Genomic DNA, 18,698 nt, shown 5'->3' on the forward strand with positions numbered 1-18,698 from the left:
GAATGACGTCATGTGCGTCAGGAATCACACTGACAGCTCAATTGCTGCGAGAGGTGACAGACCAGTGGTGAGTGATTTCATAATCAGAGTGCACGGTGTATCGCAGTAGCAATGCCCAAGAAAATCGAGCCTTTTTGGGAGGCACATAACAACTCTTTCCGATGCCAAGCACAGTTACGTGAAAATCATAGCCTGCAAAAAACGTGGTTTTCGTTATTTCCAAGAAAGACATCTGTGTGTACCAAATAAGACTGGCAAAGCTCGGATGGGATTAATTCCAGAGTGGAAAAAGCAAGTAAATCCACCCCCCGTCACAAGTCGCCGCATCCCACGAGATGATACAAATTAATTCAATTCGAGCTTTACCAATCTTATTGAGTACACAGAAGATGCCTTTCTTGGCAATAACGAAACCTCATTTATTGCAGGCTTCTTTTATTTTTATTTAACTGTACTTGGCATTAGAAAGGGTCGCAATGTACCCCTCCCAAAAAGACTCGATTTTCTTGAGCATTGCTACTGTGATACACCGTGCACTCTGATTATGAAATCACTCACTACTGGTCTGTCACCTCTCGCCGCAATTCAGCTGTCGGTGTGATTTCTGACGCACATGACGTCATTCAAATTCGTTATCAGAGATCGGAAACAACCCTCTGTATTACTTGATGATATAGGTAGACTACCTATTGAAAATATAAGAAACGTGTATTATCTAGGTTGCGAATTAAAAACAAATAATAATGCAGAAGAAGATACACGTAAGAAAATATAAAAATCCAAATGATGAATGGTATCATCTATCGAAGGTTGAAAAATAAAACAAGAAGGAGAACTAAACTGAAGTTTCATAAAAACAATGATTGGGAATTTCTGCTGTGAGTCACCGTGCACTCTGACTATGAGATCACTCACTACTGGTCTGTCACCTCGCGCCACAGTTCAGCTGTCGTGTGGCTCCTGACGCAAATGATGTCATTCAAATTTGTTATCAGAGATCGGAAACAACCCTGTATTTTAACGTATAATACATATTTGAAATCTGTCCCATATGGGATCCCACTCTGGAGTTTGGATGCTACGAAATTAGTGATAATTTACAACGGCTATAACTCAGCATCTAATTAACGGACAGTAACAAGTGATATCTCATTTGAAAGTCAAATATCTAAAATTATAAAGAGGATAACAGCAAACTAAGTGCGGAGCGCGCTGGGAGAGGAATGTAGTATTATCCCGAATTGCGTCAGTGTATGAACTTTTAGGCGCCCGTAACTCACGAACTGCGTATCGGAGCCACACAAGTGTGGTGTCTACAGCTGGGCAACAATTATTATATTGCTTGGTAACTATAGTTTCTTTATTCACTCCATCTCAATGGCGATTTCAACTTGGACATCATCAACAACAATGATCTCGAACATCTCAGCCAACATTTAAACTTGGCTGCGTTCAAAGGCGACCGTATACAGTCCGCATTTCACGAGAAGATCCGAGCAAGGAATTCGAGTTATTCCCCCACTCTTATATCCTAACCCCGACATGGAACCGGCCGGCCAATGACTGAGCCTTGTTTGTACCAGCCGGCCAATGACACCACTCCCCTCCACCTGCTCCTTCAAGAACGCTGCGTTACTGGCTTACTCTCTCCTCTTACCCCGCAAGGACCATACTCCCCTCGCAGGGATCCTCTAGTGAAATTTGGACAGTACTTACTCTAGGGTCTAGGAAACACTTGTACGGATCTAACATATGCTTATATGCTCTTTGTATCATACTTTTCATACTACAAACTTGTATTCGACAAAATCATGTTGACTGTGTAACTTTGGCAACGTAGTCACTGAATGTAATCGCTGTTTTATTTGTCAACCCCTAACCCCAAGATGTATTCTACTTTCAAACTTACGCCAGCCTCCGCAACGCAGGCTACCGCCGAATTTTTGACCGTACTATTGATTTTCCCAGGAAGCTATTATTTTAATTTTGTCTCTTGATATTTTAAAAATCGTTATTCACGCTTATTTTATTTTGATGACACAAAGAAATTATCAGATCGTCTTTCTCTGTATTATTACTCCGTCGTCAGCATGTGTTAAAACGTTAAAATTTGTTTCCTAATTTAATTTTATGCCATATCTAACAAATGCTTTCCATTTTAATGATATCATTAATGTAAAAGAATGACTGAAATAGCGCATCCTTGTCTGTCGCTAACAGAATATATTTAGCCAAAATGTTACAGCATTGGCTTTCCGCACTTGCTTCAAATGCAGACTATAGTCCCGTCGCTCTTATTTCCTGCAGCCAATCATGTTGCGGGTCGGCTACATTTAAACGCATGCGTCTTGTGATTCGCTCCTGACGACGTTATGCATTTCCTAAGGCTCGCTAAATATTTAATATAATCGCCCGCCATTTTGGCTCTTTCGTCGGCGTTCGCAAAAAGCACACGAGGACGTTATTTGGCGCTAAATTATTTGCTCAATTACAGTGCGTTTGATTTATTATCATAGGAGCTACGACATAATAATATTCAACGGTACGACATAATAATGTTCAACGGTGTCCTCGTCTGTTAGCTCGGCAACGAAAGAACAAAAATGGCGAACGATACTATGTACGTAAACTTTATAGAGCTTTCACTTCCTAAGGTGTAAGCAAAGAGGAGGAGTCACGCCGGGAATAACAGCGTCGCGATTATAATACAGTGACATTGTTTTCAATCTCTCCTTGTGCAGGTACGTCAAGTTTAGACTAACTAACCTTTTCTGGTACTATCTCTTCAGCTGCCTTCCCGACATTATTGACTTCCTTTGTAATTAAAGATCCTTTTCGAAAGCCTGTTCTCAGTCATTCCCATAATGTATTTCATCTACTGGAATTTATTTTCTTGTAATATGCCTTGTTTGTGTACAAACCTTTGTTTTCTTAGTTTTCATTATCCTTAAAATAAAACAAATGGACATTGTCGCGATATTACCTCGCAATTAAAGCGACTATAGAAATTGTAGGCCTACTTGTGAATATGGCCTCAATAGATCTAGAGATGTCTCACACACACGCACGCACACACACACAGGAAGAGAAAGAAGGGGAAGGGTAAAAATACGATTAACACATAAGGGGAGTATTCTTATTGTTGTCTCTTGTGAAATTATAGGCAATTGGTAAAGACCTCAATTGTGAATTATACTGCTTGGTATTATAAAAACAAAAGAATCGATCTTACATAGAATTGGTATCAAATATTGACAGAATTAAGAGGCCACTTCGTTATAATCGTTTCTTGCATTCATTGTATTAGCCTAATGCTTAATATATATTAGTATATTATGCAACGAGCCTATAATGATAGTAATTAAGACGCGAGTATGTTTATAAAACGAACGTAAGCGACTGATTTTGTTCGATCATAATTAAATGTCTAAGTTTTGAGTTTTTACAAATATCTTACCTGAGTGTCTTTTCAGCGTGTTCCCGAGTAGTGCAACAGATGGCAGGCACGGAGCAATTTTGCTTGTACGCCGTATTTATTGATTTTTTGCAGGGCTTCGACTGATCTCAAAGCAACACACATTAAAACACAGGAAATGATCTCAGTGTATTAGAATATTAAAATTAACGTGAACAGAATTTATTTTACTTTAAATACATGTTGTTGATTGTGCCTGCCATTTTGGATCGCGGGTTATTGCGCGTACGATATTAATCAATATCGCATATGCTTAGTTGGAAATCGATAGTTGAAATAACATAATGAGTAGCAGTACGTTAATGAATGTTATTAAGGTACAGTTACGTCACATGTAGGTTAATGAGCGTATTATAATATGGTCGAGCAAAAACTTTATTGCGTCAAACACAACAGTGTTTTGTAAGAAACGGGGAAAATCGTTCAGTTACAATAGAACCAGAACTGGTGACTGTAAATGTAAACTGGAAACTTGTTTTTTTTTTTTTTTTTTTTCAGATTCTTATATAAATCATTAGTGTTAATTGTTTCTTAATAAATATTTGCGATAACTGACACATAAAATTGAAAATATTTAAAAAAGTGTGGAATTACGGGTTATTTTAAACAGATATTTTGCCTTCGGAAAACGTATTAGAGCCTTTCACGTGTCAAATTTTATGTTACCTTGTTAACATGGTTCGGCCTGCTATTGGCCATCTTCAGAACTGGTTGTTGCTGGTCTTGGCTCCTTTTGTTTTGTTTCCTGTGGGGATTGCTTGTGTAGTGTAATGTGGAGTCAAAGAGTGTGTGTGTTCTGAAATTGAGTTTTGTGTTGAGAATTTCATTTGGATGTGTTTTTGTCAAATTCAAATTCAAATTTATTCACAATTTACATTTGAAATGATACATATGAATATATACCCGAAATGAGCATATGCTCGTGCTCGGGTACAGTCCAGTAGTCTACATAAATTTTACAGAGATCAATAAAAATGTTGATGTTAGAAATAATAATAATAATAATAATAATAATAATAATAATAATAATAATAATAATAATAATAATAATAATAATAGAATATCCGCGACGGAGATGAAACAAAGATAGTAATACAAATTAATTCATTAATAATAATAATAATAATAATAATAATAATAATAATAATAATAATAAGTAATAATAATAATGATATTAGTAATAAAACAAAAATATTTACAATAATAAAATAAATACTAAGACGGATAAAATAAAATATAAAATCACTCAGCGAGAGTTAACACAACTTAAATAAGCATATAATAATCAGAAAAAAAAATGACGAGCTCGAAAATCAACAGAAAAGCTCGTTGTATCGCAGACGACAGCAACCGCCGTATTGACATTGTGTTGTGCATTATTGGTAGTAGGGGGGAGCCGAAGGTCTACGTAACTGCCGTTCTGTTCGAATCTTCTCATACAATCATGGGAAGTTAATGCTGAAAAACAAAATGTCTACGAGCCAAACTGTTCATTATTACCAGGATAAATACAACTAATACTGAAATATATTAATCAAGTTTCAGTTATAGATCTCCCCTTTTGTGCAAGAGGTATCATATCAAAATATTTTATGAATGGCGGGGAAAATATAAATTTCAATAACTCTCTAGTGACAGAGATAGCGACAAGTACAATCAAGTGTATCTGTGGCGATGCTAAGAAATCATTTATTAGAGATATGCACTGTTATTAATTAAGAAAATGATCTATTTATATTTATTACAATGTTTTATCTTATAGGTTACATGCATCATATAAATACAATAAATATTAGTAACATATAATGCTAGTAATACTTAAAATAATAATAAAATTTATCAAATATCATACAAACATTTTCACTTTATTTTTAAACTGAAGAATGTGTAGATTGCTTAGGTCTGGATTATTTTTCAATACTGAATTGTATAGTCTGTGTCTGTATATTTCGTATTGTTCTAGTGTGTTTAGTTTCTGGCATTTTAGTTGGATGTGTAGAATTTCCATGTCTGTGTTGATGTCCCTGTAGATGTGGTTAGCATTTGTGATGTGTTCTGCATATGTGGAAGTGTTTTGTAATTTTGTTATGGCTGTGATGTGTTCTTTGTAACGTGTTTGAAATGATCTGCCTGCCTGTCCTATGTAGAAGTTGTTGCAGTGAAGATGTTACATTTGAGTTTGAATACGCCTGTGTGGTTGTATTTGTTTGTTTGTGTTGTTTGTGTGTTGAGATGTATGATATTTTGTTGTTGAAACTTACAAACACTATTTAAAATCTATCGAAATTTTTAGTCGATCGACAACTGTAATTATTATTATTATTATTATTATTATTATTATTATTATTATTATTATTATTATTATTATTATTAAAGAAGTGGTCTACTGCTAGCACAAGAAATGACAGGATCCCGCGAAAGTCGGTTAGAAACCTTTGTCCACTTCAAATTCCACTTGAACTCATGAAAATTTGAACCCGTATCTCCATGCGGAGAAAGTCGACTATCTACTTCAGTCAATATTTCTCTCACAAAATTCTTAGGTCTCTCTAACTTAGACCAGATAGAATTGTTATGCCATCATACCACTATTATGGAGTTTAAGCTAAGTAAATGTAAGAAAATATTTCATTTAGGTAAAACAACAGCAATTAAAAGTGTTAAATAACGATCCATCATGACTATAAAAGCTGTAAATAGGAGTCGTAAACTAATTAGGGTATAAATCCTTCCTATTACACGCTAGTTTTAAAATACCAACACGTTTACAAACAAGTAGAATTGATGACGACTTGGGTTTAGCAGGTTCCAGTATCCCTGCCATTGATGTGGTACAACGAAACCATTAAATAAACACGTTTTCCGCAGAAGGGTGAAGCGTTTGAGGTAACAACTACAATCAACATGGGAAACGAATCGAAGTTTTTCTTTAAAAAAATAATTTGTAAATTATCCCAGAAATTAGAGGTTTGTGGCGCTCGCACATACCCATAGCTCATTGGCACAGCCTCTGTACACTTTGTGTATGTAACGTGTAGCCAAACGTATCAATTAATGCTGATTAGTATCCCATTACGTGTAGCTTATACTAACCAAAGCTTGCTGCACTGGTCACCAAATTGAGTTTTAACCGACCCAAACTATTTCTAAATTGATCCCATTGGCAATTATGCAGTGGACGATTTCATCAACGTCCAACTCGATTGTACATAAAGGGAGAAGGTTCCACAGACAATGGTAGAGCATTTCAGGCAAATTTCAAAATAAATTGACAAGCTAAACAGCAATTTATATACTGAACTATTATTCCATCGTGAAATTAAATATTCATCAACAATTTGCACATGAATAGACAATCAGTATAATGTTTGCACTAATTGTACAGTAATTCCGTTCTGCATAAGTTTACAACATAGAAAATTACATTGTGTGATCATGTAGTGCCGTAAGCGCATATAGACCAGAAGATCTTACCGGGCCTAAGACTATAAAGTCTATAGCAAGATAAGTAAGACATAAAACGGGGATATGTTTTCGGCACTTAAAATAATCCTGTCCCTACATGATAGGGTTCTAGCCAAAATGTTTATTAAATTTTGACTTTCAAGGGCTCTCACCTCGTTCGGACAAAGACAATATTAGAGAACAAGCCAATAGAACAAGTGACAAAATATAACTTTCTAGGTTTCGAAATATCATACACAACGGAAACAGATATAAATAATAAACTAAATAAGTTTAATTATATAACAGGAACACTAAAATGAACTTTGAAAAACAAAGCCAGAAAAGACTCTGTAACGAAACTATACAAGACGATGGCAGTTCCTACTATAACTTACGGATCCGAAACATGGACAATGAGAGCACAGCACTCTGCTAGAATACAAGCTGCTGAAATGAAATTCCTCAGACCAATAGCAGGATATCAAAGAACAGACAAAATACACAACATTGAAATAAGACAGCAACTAAAAGTAAAGGAATTAAATACAACAATAGTGGAATACAGAACAAATTGAAAATAATATTTAACAAGGATGACTACCAAAAGCAGCTTACAACTATTCACCACGAGAAAGAAGAAACTTGGGAAGACCGAAGAAAAGATGAAAGCAGCAATTTGAAGCCGAAACAGGACAATTATCCCTCTCATTCAAGAACCTACCGTGAATTGTTTTCATATACGTTTCTTCTGTTACTTTATCCTTTTTTATGCATTTTATTGTTTTATATTAAGATTATATATTAATATTCAGTTGTTTTCATTAGGCCAGCGGTCATCAAAACACTGCACTCTCGGGCTAGCGTCCCTTACCCGCGGACAAGACACAGCCCTAGCGTGCAATCGTCGCTGCTGGCGGGTATGCTGTCTCTCTAACCCTTGTGCACGACGGAACAGAGTTCCTTACCCTCCATGCACTCTACCCATTTCAGCGAGTGCTGACGACCACTGCATTAGGCCTGTTGTTATAAGTCTATTGGTTTGAGTACTAATTAACAAAATAGTGAAGATCATGCAGAGTCCACCACAGGTGGAGGATTTAGGCTACATTGCGCTCTTAATGAATGGTGATGATAAAGATGGAGAACTGTCTCAAACGACCAGAGTACCTGGAGAAAACCCGTGTTTTGCCAGGACCATGGGCTTGTACAACAAGCTAGGTCGACCGGGATTTGAACGCGGACCTCCTGGCTTACGAGCCCAGCGCGTTAACACTGAGCTACCATGGCGGTTTATCTACTGAATATGGAAATCTTTTTCCCTTGTTTTTTATTTTAATAATTGATTCTGGCGTCCTCCTGTAGGAGTTATGACGAAATAGTGGATGTCTCTGCCATCATAGACATTGCCTTCGGTACACCGTGGTTGGTAAATCTTCTGTACCTCAGGATAATGGCGATTAATGGAAGAATAGTGCAATTATTCTGGTAGTATAAATGGGAATACGACGCTAAAACGTGTCCTAAACATTGTCTTTGCTTACCAAAAATTCTACTTGAAGTATGTACGATTTGTACTCGGGTCTTCAACGTAGAAAGCCAATGCTGTAGACGTTTAGTTATCGATGTGTATATCTCAGGATTAGATAATGTAGTAAACTTAATGGTTATTATAGATCAGGGGTTCTCAACCTTTTTAAGATTATGAGCACCGCCCACTTGTAATACCAAATGAGCGAGCATCATGAAATTGAATAGGTTTAATATATGAATAGACAATTAAGGTAAATAAATAAATAAATAAAATAAGTAAATAAATACATTTTTAAAATACTCACAAGGATAATGATATCCTTGAACTTAAATGTTACTCAGAAATTTAATGATGTCTAAGGAGAACCCACTCGTGCAATTTGTCAAGACACTTCCCCACTCTTCCTACAGAGCTGCGCATGAGATCGGATGAGTCTACTTGCGAATTATAGGGGAATGGGTTAGTCTTTGCCTTGAACTCGGTAGACACATACCCGACCCTCCCTTCTACTCCTACCCCCACCACACAAACGTTGCTCCCCTACTGCGCATCGCGAGTATCATGACAAAATGCATGAGCTGTACATGTAAGCAGTCCTGCAGATGTTAACAGTTAATTGTGATCCTTTGTTCTTGAGGTAAGTTATTTCATAAGTGGGAAATATTTTCGCATAGCTAGATCGTCCCGAACGTAGACATTTGAAACATTTCGCAGTATTTTGAACTTAATGTATCTTCTGCTCCCCAAAGGCTATGAATTTCTCTTTTTAAAACAAATTTCAGCGCTAAGAAGGACTGGAGATCTTTCAATTCAAGTTCCTCATGAGCAGCCATATTATTCTCTGGAATAATCTTGATTTTTCTGATTAAGTCCACACTGAATTGAAAGGGTTATACAGCATGAAATAGAGAAGGTCTATCAGGTCTCCAAAATATTATAATGAATGAATGGGATCATTATTTGTTCCAGCTCGTACAACAAAGTTTGAATTGAAAATAATGACTTCAGGAGCGTTCGTGGTCGCGAGCACATTTTTACTCGCACCAAATGTCATTAAAAGACCACTATGGTGCTCGCGAGCACCAGGTTGAGAACGCCTGTTATAGGTGAAGAGTGACTGGCTCAAAATGTTGACATAGATGAGAATTAACTGTAAATTTGACCTGTAATTTGGCAGAGTATTTTTACATGTCGTAAATCTATAACCTGGAGTTCATCATCCTTAAACTCCACTGTTTTCGGCCTGGTTTGATCACAAGGCATGGCAACCATTAGATCAGACAATCGAAAATGACTGCAAGGAGTGAATACAATGCACCAGAGAATTCTTTGGCTGGATATTAGCGTTAGAATAACTGCATGTTCTTTATAAATATACAGTCAACTCTGGTTATAGTGAACCTCTGCGGATTTGCATATTTCGTTCACTATATCCGAGGTTCACTATATCCGAATGTCTCTCCCCTAACCTTAAATGACACAAATTAATAAAATTGTGAACAAGAAAATAAAATAAGTGATTTTATTTTTGTGGAATGGATTACACTGTATACTGTTACTCACAGTTGCTTTACTTAAACTATGCTGTCGACCCACGTCCGCTTGCGAAAGACCACGTTCAATGTCACTTATAATATTCGCCTTATCTTCGAAAGAAAACACTTTACGCTTCGACAGTTTTATACAGTAGGCTATATTCACTCTTGGTACACTAGATCAGGTAGAAATGACAAACGCTGTTATGATGTGACTGCGTACTCAGCCTTGGAATTTCCCGGGTCACTTAATGAAAGCTGGGAGAGGGTTGATCGAAATCTTGCCTTCATTCATGCTCTGGATATACTGACCGTCCCCTTTTAATAAAAGAAGGCAATTTCATTTTCCGTTGTTTCGATGCTGCCATAATGGAAATGTTTCTGAGAACAAAAGGCAACCCGTTGACGGTGGAGGATTAGAAATAACAGTAGAGTAGTGTGCCTGAGAACAGAATGTCAACTCTTCGACGGTGGAGTGAGGCAAGGTTGTCACACGTTGCCTGGATTTACAGTACAGCTCATTGTCTAGGAATCACTAATTCTGCATTTGTCCTTTGACTAAAGGAGTAAGGCTGGTATTCATAGTCGACACTTCATATCACCACTTTGCAAAGTGACACTTTTGACGAAAGTGGCTCTTTCATATTAGTGATATTCATACACGATTGAAGTCACTTTACGCCAGCAAAGTGTAGAGTTACAATTTGGTTGGTAACAGAAGTCCCACAATGCCTTTCAAAACAAGTGAACAAACAATAACAAATTAATGTGTAACCTACAAGTTACAATGCTTGTGATTTGAATTGGGAGCCTAATTGATCGCGCGAGAAAGAAAATATATATATTTAAAGTTGTTTTATTTCAGTTTCGTAGTTTTTGTTACCGATAGTTTAGATTATTTCAGTCAGTTCAGATATATAATATTTTATTAAATAGGTAGTGATACTGCTGGTGAAATTAGGTTAGGTTTTGTACAGTACATAGCTGCTCCATTAATTTATATAGTTAGATTAGGTCTTTTTCATTTATTTATGTTGCTAAGTTAGGTTTTGTATGTATCCGTTCCACTGATTTATATAGTCCGATTAGATTTTGTACATATCTTCTATTAGCTTATATAGGCCTAGTTAGGTTAAGTTGGACTGAGTAAGTTAAGTTTTGTATATAGGCTATATATATAATTAAATTTATATCGTTAGGTTAGGTTTTATATGTATCTGCTTCATTGATATATCGTTTTATTTCCTTTATTTTAATTTTTGTCTTTTTCGTGAAGTAAAAAAAGAATGAAATAAACACATTACTACTGCTATTACTATTATTATCATTTTCTCTCTCTCGTTTCCATTATTGCCTGCTCTTCAGGAATATTTAGAATGCCAAATTTTTCTACAATGCAAAACAAAATAGGCCTAATAGTATGAGATCTCTTTTCATAGTGAGGTTATGACTGCACATGAACTAGAGACAGTATCTCAGCAGAACAACCATATCTGATGTATTGTTTACCGGCGTGAAAATATATATTATCAAAACAGTAATGATTATAACAACATCAAGATAAATCTTATCTCAAAATACAGGTAGTCAACAAAAATCAAAATCATTTTAAACCCATTATAATTATGGAATCTGCTTAGAAGGCACGCACGTGAGGTCTCTCAATGCTAATTTAAGATAGTTATGCCTACATTAGATTGAAGTTAGTTTAATATTATTTAAGTTAAAAAATTAGTTTCAGTAATAAAAAATAGGTTATATAGGCATATCTACCTACATATCACTTCATCGAATTGAGGTTATAAATATACGAATGTTACTACAGAAATACCTGAGCTATAATATTATAGATATTAATGTATGGTACATATCTGTAGCATAGAATTTTAATGCAGTCAATAACTGTATTATTGGAGGCAATGGCAAACCTCTATTATTCGTTTTTGTCAACCGGTCATCGAAAAGATAAGCAATCGCAATAACAGTTTCTTTATCAAATCGGAACCGCTTTTTTAAATTCTGTATCATTATAAAATTCCATGAGATTGTCTTTAGGCCTATCTCTAATGTAGCGCTTTCGTATATTGTCCACTAATTATGCTACCTCTTTCGCACATTCTAATAAATAATTCGACAACTTCCAAGATGTCCGCCATTTTTCTACAAAGTGACACTTTCGGCTCAAAGTGTGGTCGGAAGTACACTTTCATCCAAAGTGTTCCTTTGCACCAAAGTGTCGACTGTGCAACGGAAAAGTGATACTTTGCATCTTCCAAAGGACACTTTAATCTTAAGTGTCGACTATGAATATCAGCCTAAGAAACTTAGAATGTTTGTTCTCAACACATTCTTTCAATTTTATACAAGAAGGTCTGACTTCAAATAAGAATTTGTCATGATACAAGATTCACTATAACCGAAGCGAGGGTTTACTATAAACGGAAATATTAATGTATTTTTTAATGTATGCAGGTCGGGACCAACGATTTAGGTTCACTATAGCCGAATGTTCACTATAACCGAGTTCACTATATCCAGAGTTGACTGTAATTTTAAATTGAGTTTGTCGAATTTAAGACATTACGTTCCATAAAAGTTATTTTTGATATAATTATTATGGGATTTACAAAATTATGACTCAGATCTCTAGTGAATTAGTTGATTTCTGTGCGAAATAATTATTTTTAAATATACTTATAACTTTTCCATTTTATTTATACTAAGTAATTAACGTCATAATCTGAGTGGAGTCTAGAATCTAGTAGGCAGACACGTGGTTATAGGCGCAATTGAAACTATCGGTATACCGTAATTGTAAATCTATACCTCAATAAAGTGATCGTTTCATGAGTAAATATTCAAACAAATGAAATGAATGTGAATCACTTTTGTTCTGAACAAAATGTGTGCACGCTTTCATGGTCCGGAATTTCCACAGGTATTCGTACTGCAGTGCATACATTTGATAACAACAGAAGTCCTCTATCGGCCCAGAGCTAAACATTAATAAATTTGCATATTGTACAAACGTTTATACTACACGTATTTAACCAATTGAAAAGCATGTGTGCCATTCTGCACCACAAAGAATCTCGTGTATATAATACACGAATGTACCAATGATAATTGTGGACATAAGGCCAAGAGGGAATGAATATACATCACCTTTAAGGATAAAAGCTGCCCCTAGAAATCTGGTTTTTGTTCCCCTCAGTTTAAACTAAACGGACTTGGGATATTGTTCGGTTGCAACAAACTTCCTCCCCATTCAGATCTTAATAGACAGTTTACCGACTGTGAAACTTCCACTGTATACGGTTTATAAGCTCCTGGCCCTAAGCCGAGCCCAGATCAGCCTTCATAATAGAAGAGTTTGCTCAATAAAGCTAGTTGCATGACATCGGCGACACTAAATCTGCCTGCAAGTAGCCAGTGAAGCATCTGTGTTTTGTATGTGGCCTACGCTAGCTGAGCAGACCTCGCCCTCGTTTCTGCTATTCAAATGTTTCTTCTAACATTTTTCTCTCGGATCTAATCAAGCAATTTAAGCAGATCACACAGATGTTCACAAAAACTCGAAAATCATTTCAACAGGAAGTACCATTCTTCCTTTAAGAATGCGAAAGAAAATCGCTTCCTTTTTTATGTTTGTACACATATGGCTGTTTTCCGGAAAGGAACTAGGGCTAGGATTTTTATGATCTATAAATCATTGAAAAAATGTCCTAAAAACAATGATTTTATGACCTAAAAATCTAAAAAAAATGCCATTAAAATGCCCTAAAAATTCTTCTCACATAATTGGCTTAGTAGGATAAGAAGTTTTGTACTACTTCATATTTAGACTAGTAATTAAATTAAATTCTAGTACCAACATTTAACATTATTTAATTTTACATTATTTAATCTAAGTGGTACACTTTCATTAATTATTTTATCTGATGTAGTTTCCACGTAGTCCACCACAACGCCACTCTTATCCGGAATTAGCAGGTATAGAGGAGTCTATATTGAAGGAGTGTTTAGAGTATACTACGTTAACATGGCAATATTTGTGTAGAAAAACGATTAAAATATTATACAAAATAATGGGTACTAGCCACCAGCATAGCTTGGTCGGTTAAGGCGCTTGCCTGCCGATCCGGAATTGCGCTCGGGCGCGAGTTCGATTCCCGCTGGGACTGATTATCTGGTTGGCTTTTTTTCCCAGGTTTTTCCCAACCGTAAGACAAATGTCAGGTAATCTATGGCGAATCCTCGGCCTCATCTCGCCAAATATCATATTGCTGTCACCAATTCCATCGATGCTAAATAACCTCGTAGTTGATCAGCGTTGTGAAATAACCAAGTAAATAAATAATGGGTATTAATGGACAAATTATGTAGACAAAATGTCAAAGGAAATAAACTTTATTTTATATTAATAATGGGGATCTATGCCCAAAATTAAATGAAAATGCCTAAAAAATGTCCATATAAAACAAAAGATGCTCTTATGAGTTCAAACAGGCAAAGAATCCAAAAAAAATACCCTTACAAATGTGTCTTAAAACACTCAGTTCATCATGTAACATATAAATACTAAAGCAGCAATGTTTCTGGCTTACTAGAAAAAAGATGCAATTTCATCAAAATCCTAGTCCTATTGATTAGTATCTTGTGTTACAGTAGTAGTTGTAGCACAGTCTAGTATATATAGTCACGAAGCTCAATACGTAGTAAATATGCATCCATAGATAGTTGCTAACCACTAGGATCGCTACTATCGCCTCATTACAAACAATGCGAAATAATACCTCCACAGTGTGTTGTTCCTAGCACCCTCACAACTCAAGCTTCGTGACTGTATATACTAGACCGTGGTTGTAGCATAAGTAAATATAAAACTGTTATAATTCTGTGGAATTAAGGAGTTCACACAGACAGGAAGTTTTATTAGGCCTGTGTGAACAAGATGTAACAAAAACAAGAACGGTAAAATATTCTTTTTAATAAATGTAAGCTACCACTGCGTTCAAATAAAGACATCGTGCAAAAAAAACACGAATGTATTAGATTATGGAAATTCAGCGAATGTAAAAATAAATTTATTTCTGACCCTAGTAACCTTAAGCATGACAGACATAGTGTCTAAAGTACTGCAAATGTCTTTAAAAACATCAAAACAATTCTTAGAAATTCACTACATGAAAAACTGTGTAGCCTACATTAGGCCTATACTTAATAAGGGAAGGGCTTTCGTCTGAAATGTAGTGCAGCAATGTTTGAAATACTTACATACCTACTTACTTACTTACTTACTTACTTACTGGCTTTTAAGGAACCCAGAGGTTCATTGCCGCCCTCACATAAGCCCGCCATTGATCCCTATCTGAGCAAGATTAATCCAGTCTCTATCATCATATCCCACCTCCCTCACATCCATTTTAATATTATCTTCCCATCTACGTCTCGGCCTCCCCAAAGGTCTTTTTCCCTCCAGCCTCCCAACTAACGCTCTATATGCATTTCTGCATTCGCCCATACGTGCTACATGCCCTGCCCATCTCAAATGTCTGGATTTAATGTTCCTAATTATGTCAGGTGAAGAATACAATGCGTGCAGTTCTGTGTTATGTAACTTTCTCCATTCTCCTGTAACTTCATCCCTTTTTTTTTGCCCCAAATATTTTCCTAAGAACCGTATTTTCAAAAACCCTTAACCTATGTTCCTCTCTCAAAGTGAGAGTCCAAGTTTCACAACCATATAGAACAACCGGTAATATAACTGTTTTATAAATTCTAACTTTCAGATTTTTTCACAACAGACTGGATGATAAAAGCTTCGCAACCGATTAATAACAGCCATTTCCCATATTTATTCTGTGTTTAATTTCCTCCCGAGTATCATTTATATTTGTTACTGTTGCTCCCAGGTATTTGATATTTCCACCTCTTCAAAGGATAAATTTCCAATTTTTATATTTCCATTTCGTACAATATTCTCGTCACGAGACATAATCATATACTTTGTCTTTTCGGGATTTACTTCCTAGCCTATTTCTTTAGTTGCTTCAAGTAAAATGTCCGTATTTTACTTAATCGTTTGTGGATTTTCTCCTAACATATTCACGTCATCCGCATAGACAAGCAGCTGATGTAACCCGTTAAATTCCAGACCCTCTCTGTTATCCTGGACTTTCCTAATGGCATACTCAAGAGCACAATTAAAAAATGTTTCATATAGAAAAGGAAAAAAAAAACTATCCTATGACAAAAGATGTATAGCAATAATAATAATAATAATAATAATAATAATAATAATAATAATAATAATAATAATAATAATAATAATAATATTCTACATTACGGTATGATTTAAACCTTCATGTCTATTCTTGCTGTCTGTTCTTGGCTCTAACAAAACGTCTGGGAATACACCTAATATTGTTGTTACTGTAAGTATGTCACCAATTATTTTATAATCTCTTGTTGGTTGTTGCTGTGTATTTGTAGTTCTTATCTTATTTCGGCAGCTTCACTTCCTTTCTCATCGTACGCAAATATTCTAAATTTTTTTTTCGTGTAATGGAGCAGGTAAAGCCATCACCTTATGAAGTTTGAGAATAGTTAAATTATTGCTATAATAATAATAATGATAATAATAATAATAATAATAATAATAATAATAATAATAATAATAATAATAATAGGCCTACAGAGCGGTTAGTAGCGTTCAGGGCCCTCAGAGCGCAGCTCCTTATTGTGAGAGTTCAGGTGTAATCACGGAGTGAAATAGACACCAAGAGGTGCTTAGTCACGATAGTCTGTATGGTTCAGAAGTTTTTTTAGTGAGTTAACGTGTTGCCCAGTTCTGCGTTAATTTTTTGTATCATTGTGAGTTTAGTTTAGAATTTGTTACTCGGCGTGTTGGTTAGTTGTGTGTTAAAATTATCATTTTGTGCCACGATACAGATTAGGTACATAGTCTAGACAAAGAGTTTTTGTACGATGCGTGCAGAACAGTGGCAAGGGGGTTCGCAGAAAATATCCTGGCAATCATGTTACAGATAGGAAAACTGTTCGTCAACTTGTTAAAAAGTTACGAGAAACAGGATCTCTTAACGACAAAAACCTTGTTACCACACGCAGAGTTCTTACGTAAGAAAAAAATTGATGAAATGAGCAAACGACTGAAACATACTCCTCCTAAAAAAAATTCTTGCTGTCGACTTGCTCAGGAAACTGCTTTTCAAAATCCAGAGCAATAATTGCCACTAAACAGCTTAAATTAAAAGCCTAAGGGCCATACTCATAGACATTCTTAGCGCGGGCTTCTGGTGGATGATCAGCGAACTAACTTTTTCGTATTCATAAACCAGTGTTAGCGATATGATATGATATGATATGATATGATATGATATGAATCCTGTATAAGTAACCAGTCGATAGCCGGGGCTAGTTTAGCACGCTCGTAGCGCGGGCTAGCGAAATGTCTATGAATAGCACCCTATAAAATTACAGTAGTCCACAATTTACTACCGCGCGATCACGCTAGCTAACTGGATGCTTAGAGAGTGTTACTGATAGGAGATTGGATCCTGGATTAATAATATTTTCGGACGAAGCATATTTCGAATGACAGAGCAACGACATTTCACAAAACATCCGGCACTGGAGCGCAAAAAACACTCGGCTTGTGCATGAAGTTTCACTACGTGATGAAAAGATCGGTGTCTGGTGTGGTTTGAATGCACACAGAATACTGGGGCTGTTAAATCTAGGTAGGTATACATCGTTCGCCATTTTTGTTCCATCGTTGCCGAGCTACCAGGCGAGGACTCTATTTGCCACACCGTTAAACATGATCATGTCGTAGCTCCTATGATAATAAATCAAACGCACTGTAATTCAGCAAATAATTGAGCGGCAAATAACGTCCTCGTGTGCTTTCTGCGAACGCCAACGAAATAGCCAAAATGGCGGGCGATTATATTAAGTATTTATCCAGCCTTAGGAAATGCATAACGTCATCATCAGCGAATCACAAGACGCGTACGTTTAAATGTACCGACCTGCAACGTGATTGGCTACCGGAAATAAGAGCGACGGGACTATAGGTTCCAGAATTTTTTCAAGAAACAAACTAGAACAAGTGTTAGTCATTGAGGACTATGTAAAAAACAAAACAAAAAAAAACTGACGTACTTGAGACCATCAGCCTTCATTTACCCTATATTTAATCTGAAATCTAATGTAGTAATTCTAAAATCCCGCTACTTGCGAATTGGGTAAAATATTCCCTTGCACTCCATGCGGTAGAGCGTGTTTTCATGTCCTCGGCACTAGAATGAGATAGTGTGGTCAAAACTCAAAATAAATTTCTAAAATGGTTATATTATAGAGTTTATAATAATTATCGTACTTACGAGAGTTATGCTACAATGCTTCAACATTTCCATTTTCCTAGTTTGCAAATTAGACGAAATTGTCAATCTTTAAACTTCCTTTATGAAATTATTATAGTCGCGACGCTGTTATTCCCGGCGTGACTACTCCTCTTTGCTTACGTCTTAGGAAGTGAAGGCTCTATAAAATCTAGGTAGGTAGTATCGTTCGCCATTTTTGTTCTTTCGTTGCCGAGATACCAGACGAAGAATCTATTTGTCGCACCGTTAAAAATTATCATGTCGTAGCTCCTATGATAATAAATCAAACGCACTGTAATTGA

The 18,698-nt window shown here is 36.0% G+C and overlaps 1 protein-coding gene across 1 annotated transcript in view; it reads left to right on the plus strand.

Annotated features, from left to right (window-relative positions):
- The window catches only part of LOC138691230 (zinc-regulated GTPase metalloprotein activator 1-like), a 344,216-nt gene that overhangs the window by 239,566 nt on the left and 85,952 nt on the right, over nt 1–18,698 (plus strand). The gene's annotated exons all lie outside the window — the stretch shown is intronic.

This window comes from Periplaneta americana, chromosome 16, assembly GCF_040183065.1.
Source record: "Periplaneta americana isolate PAMFEO1 chromosome 16, P.americana_PAMFEO1_priV1, whole genome shotgun sequence".
In the NCBI taxonomy this organism is placed as follows: Eukaryota; Metazoa; Arthropoda; class Insecta; order Blattodea; family Blattidae; genus Periplaneta; species Periplaneta americana.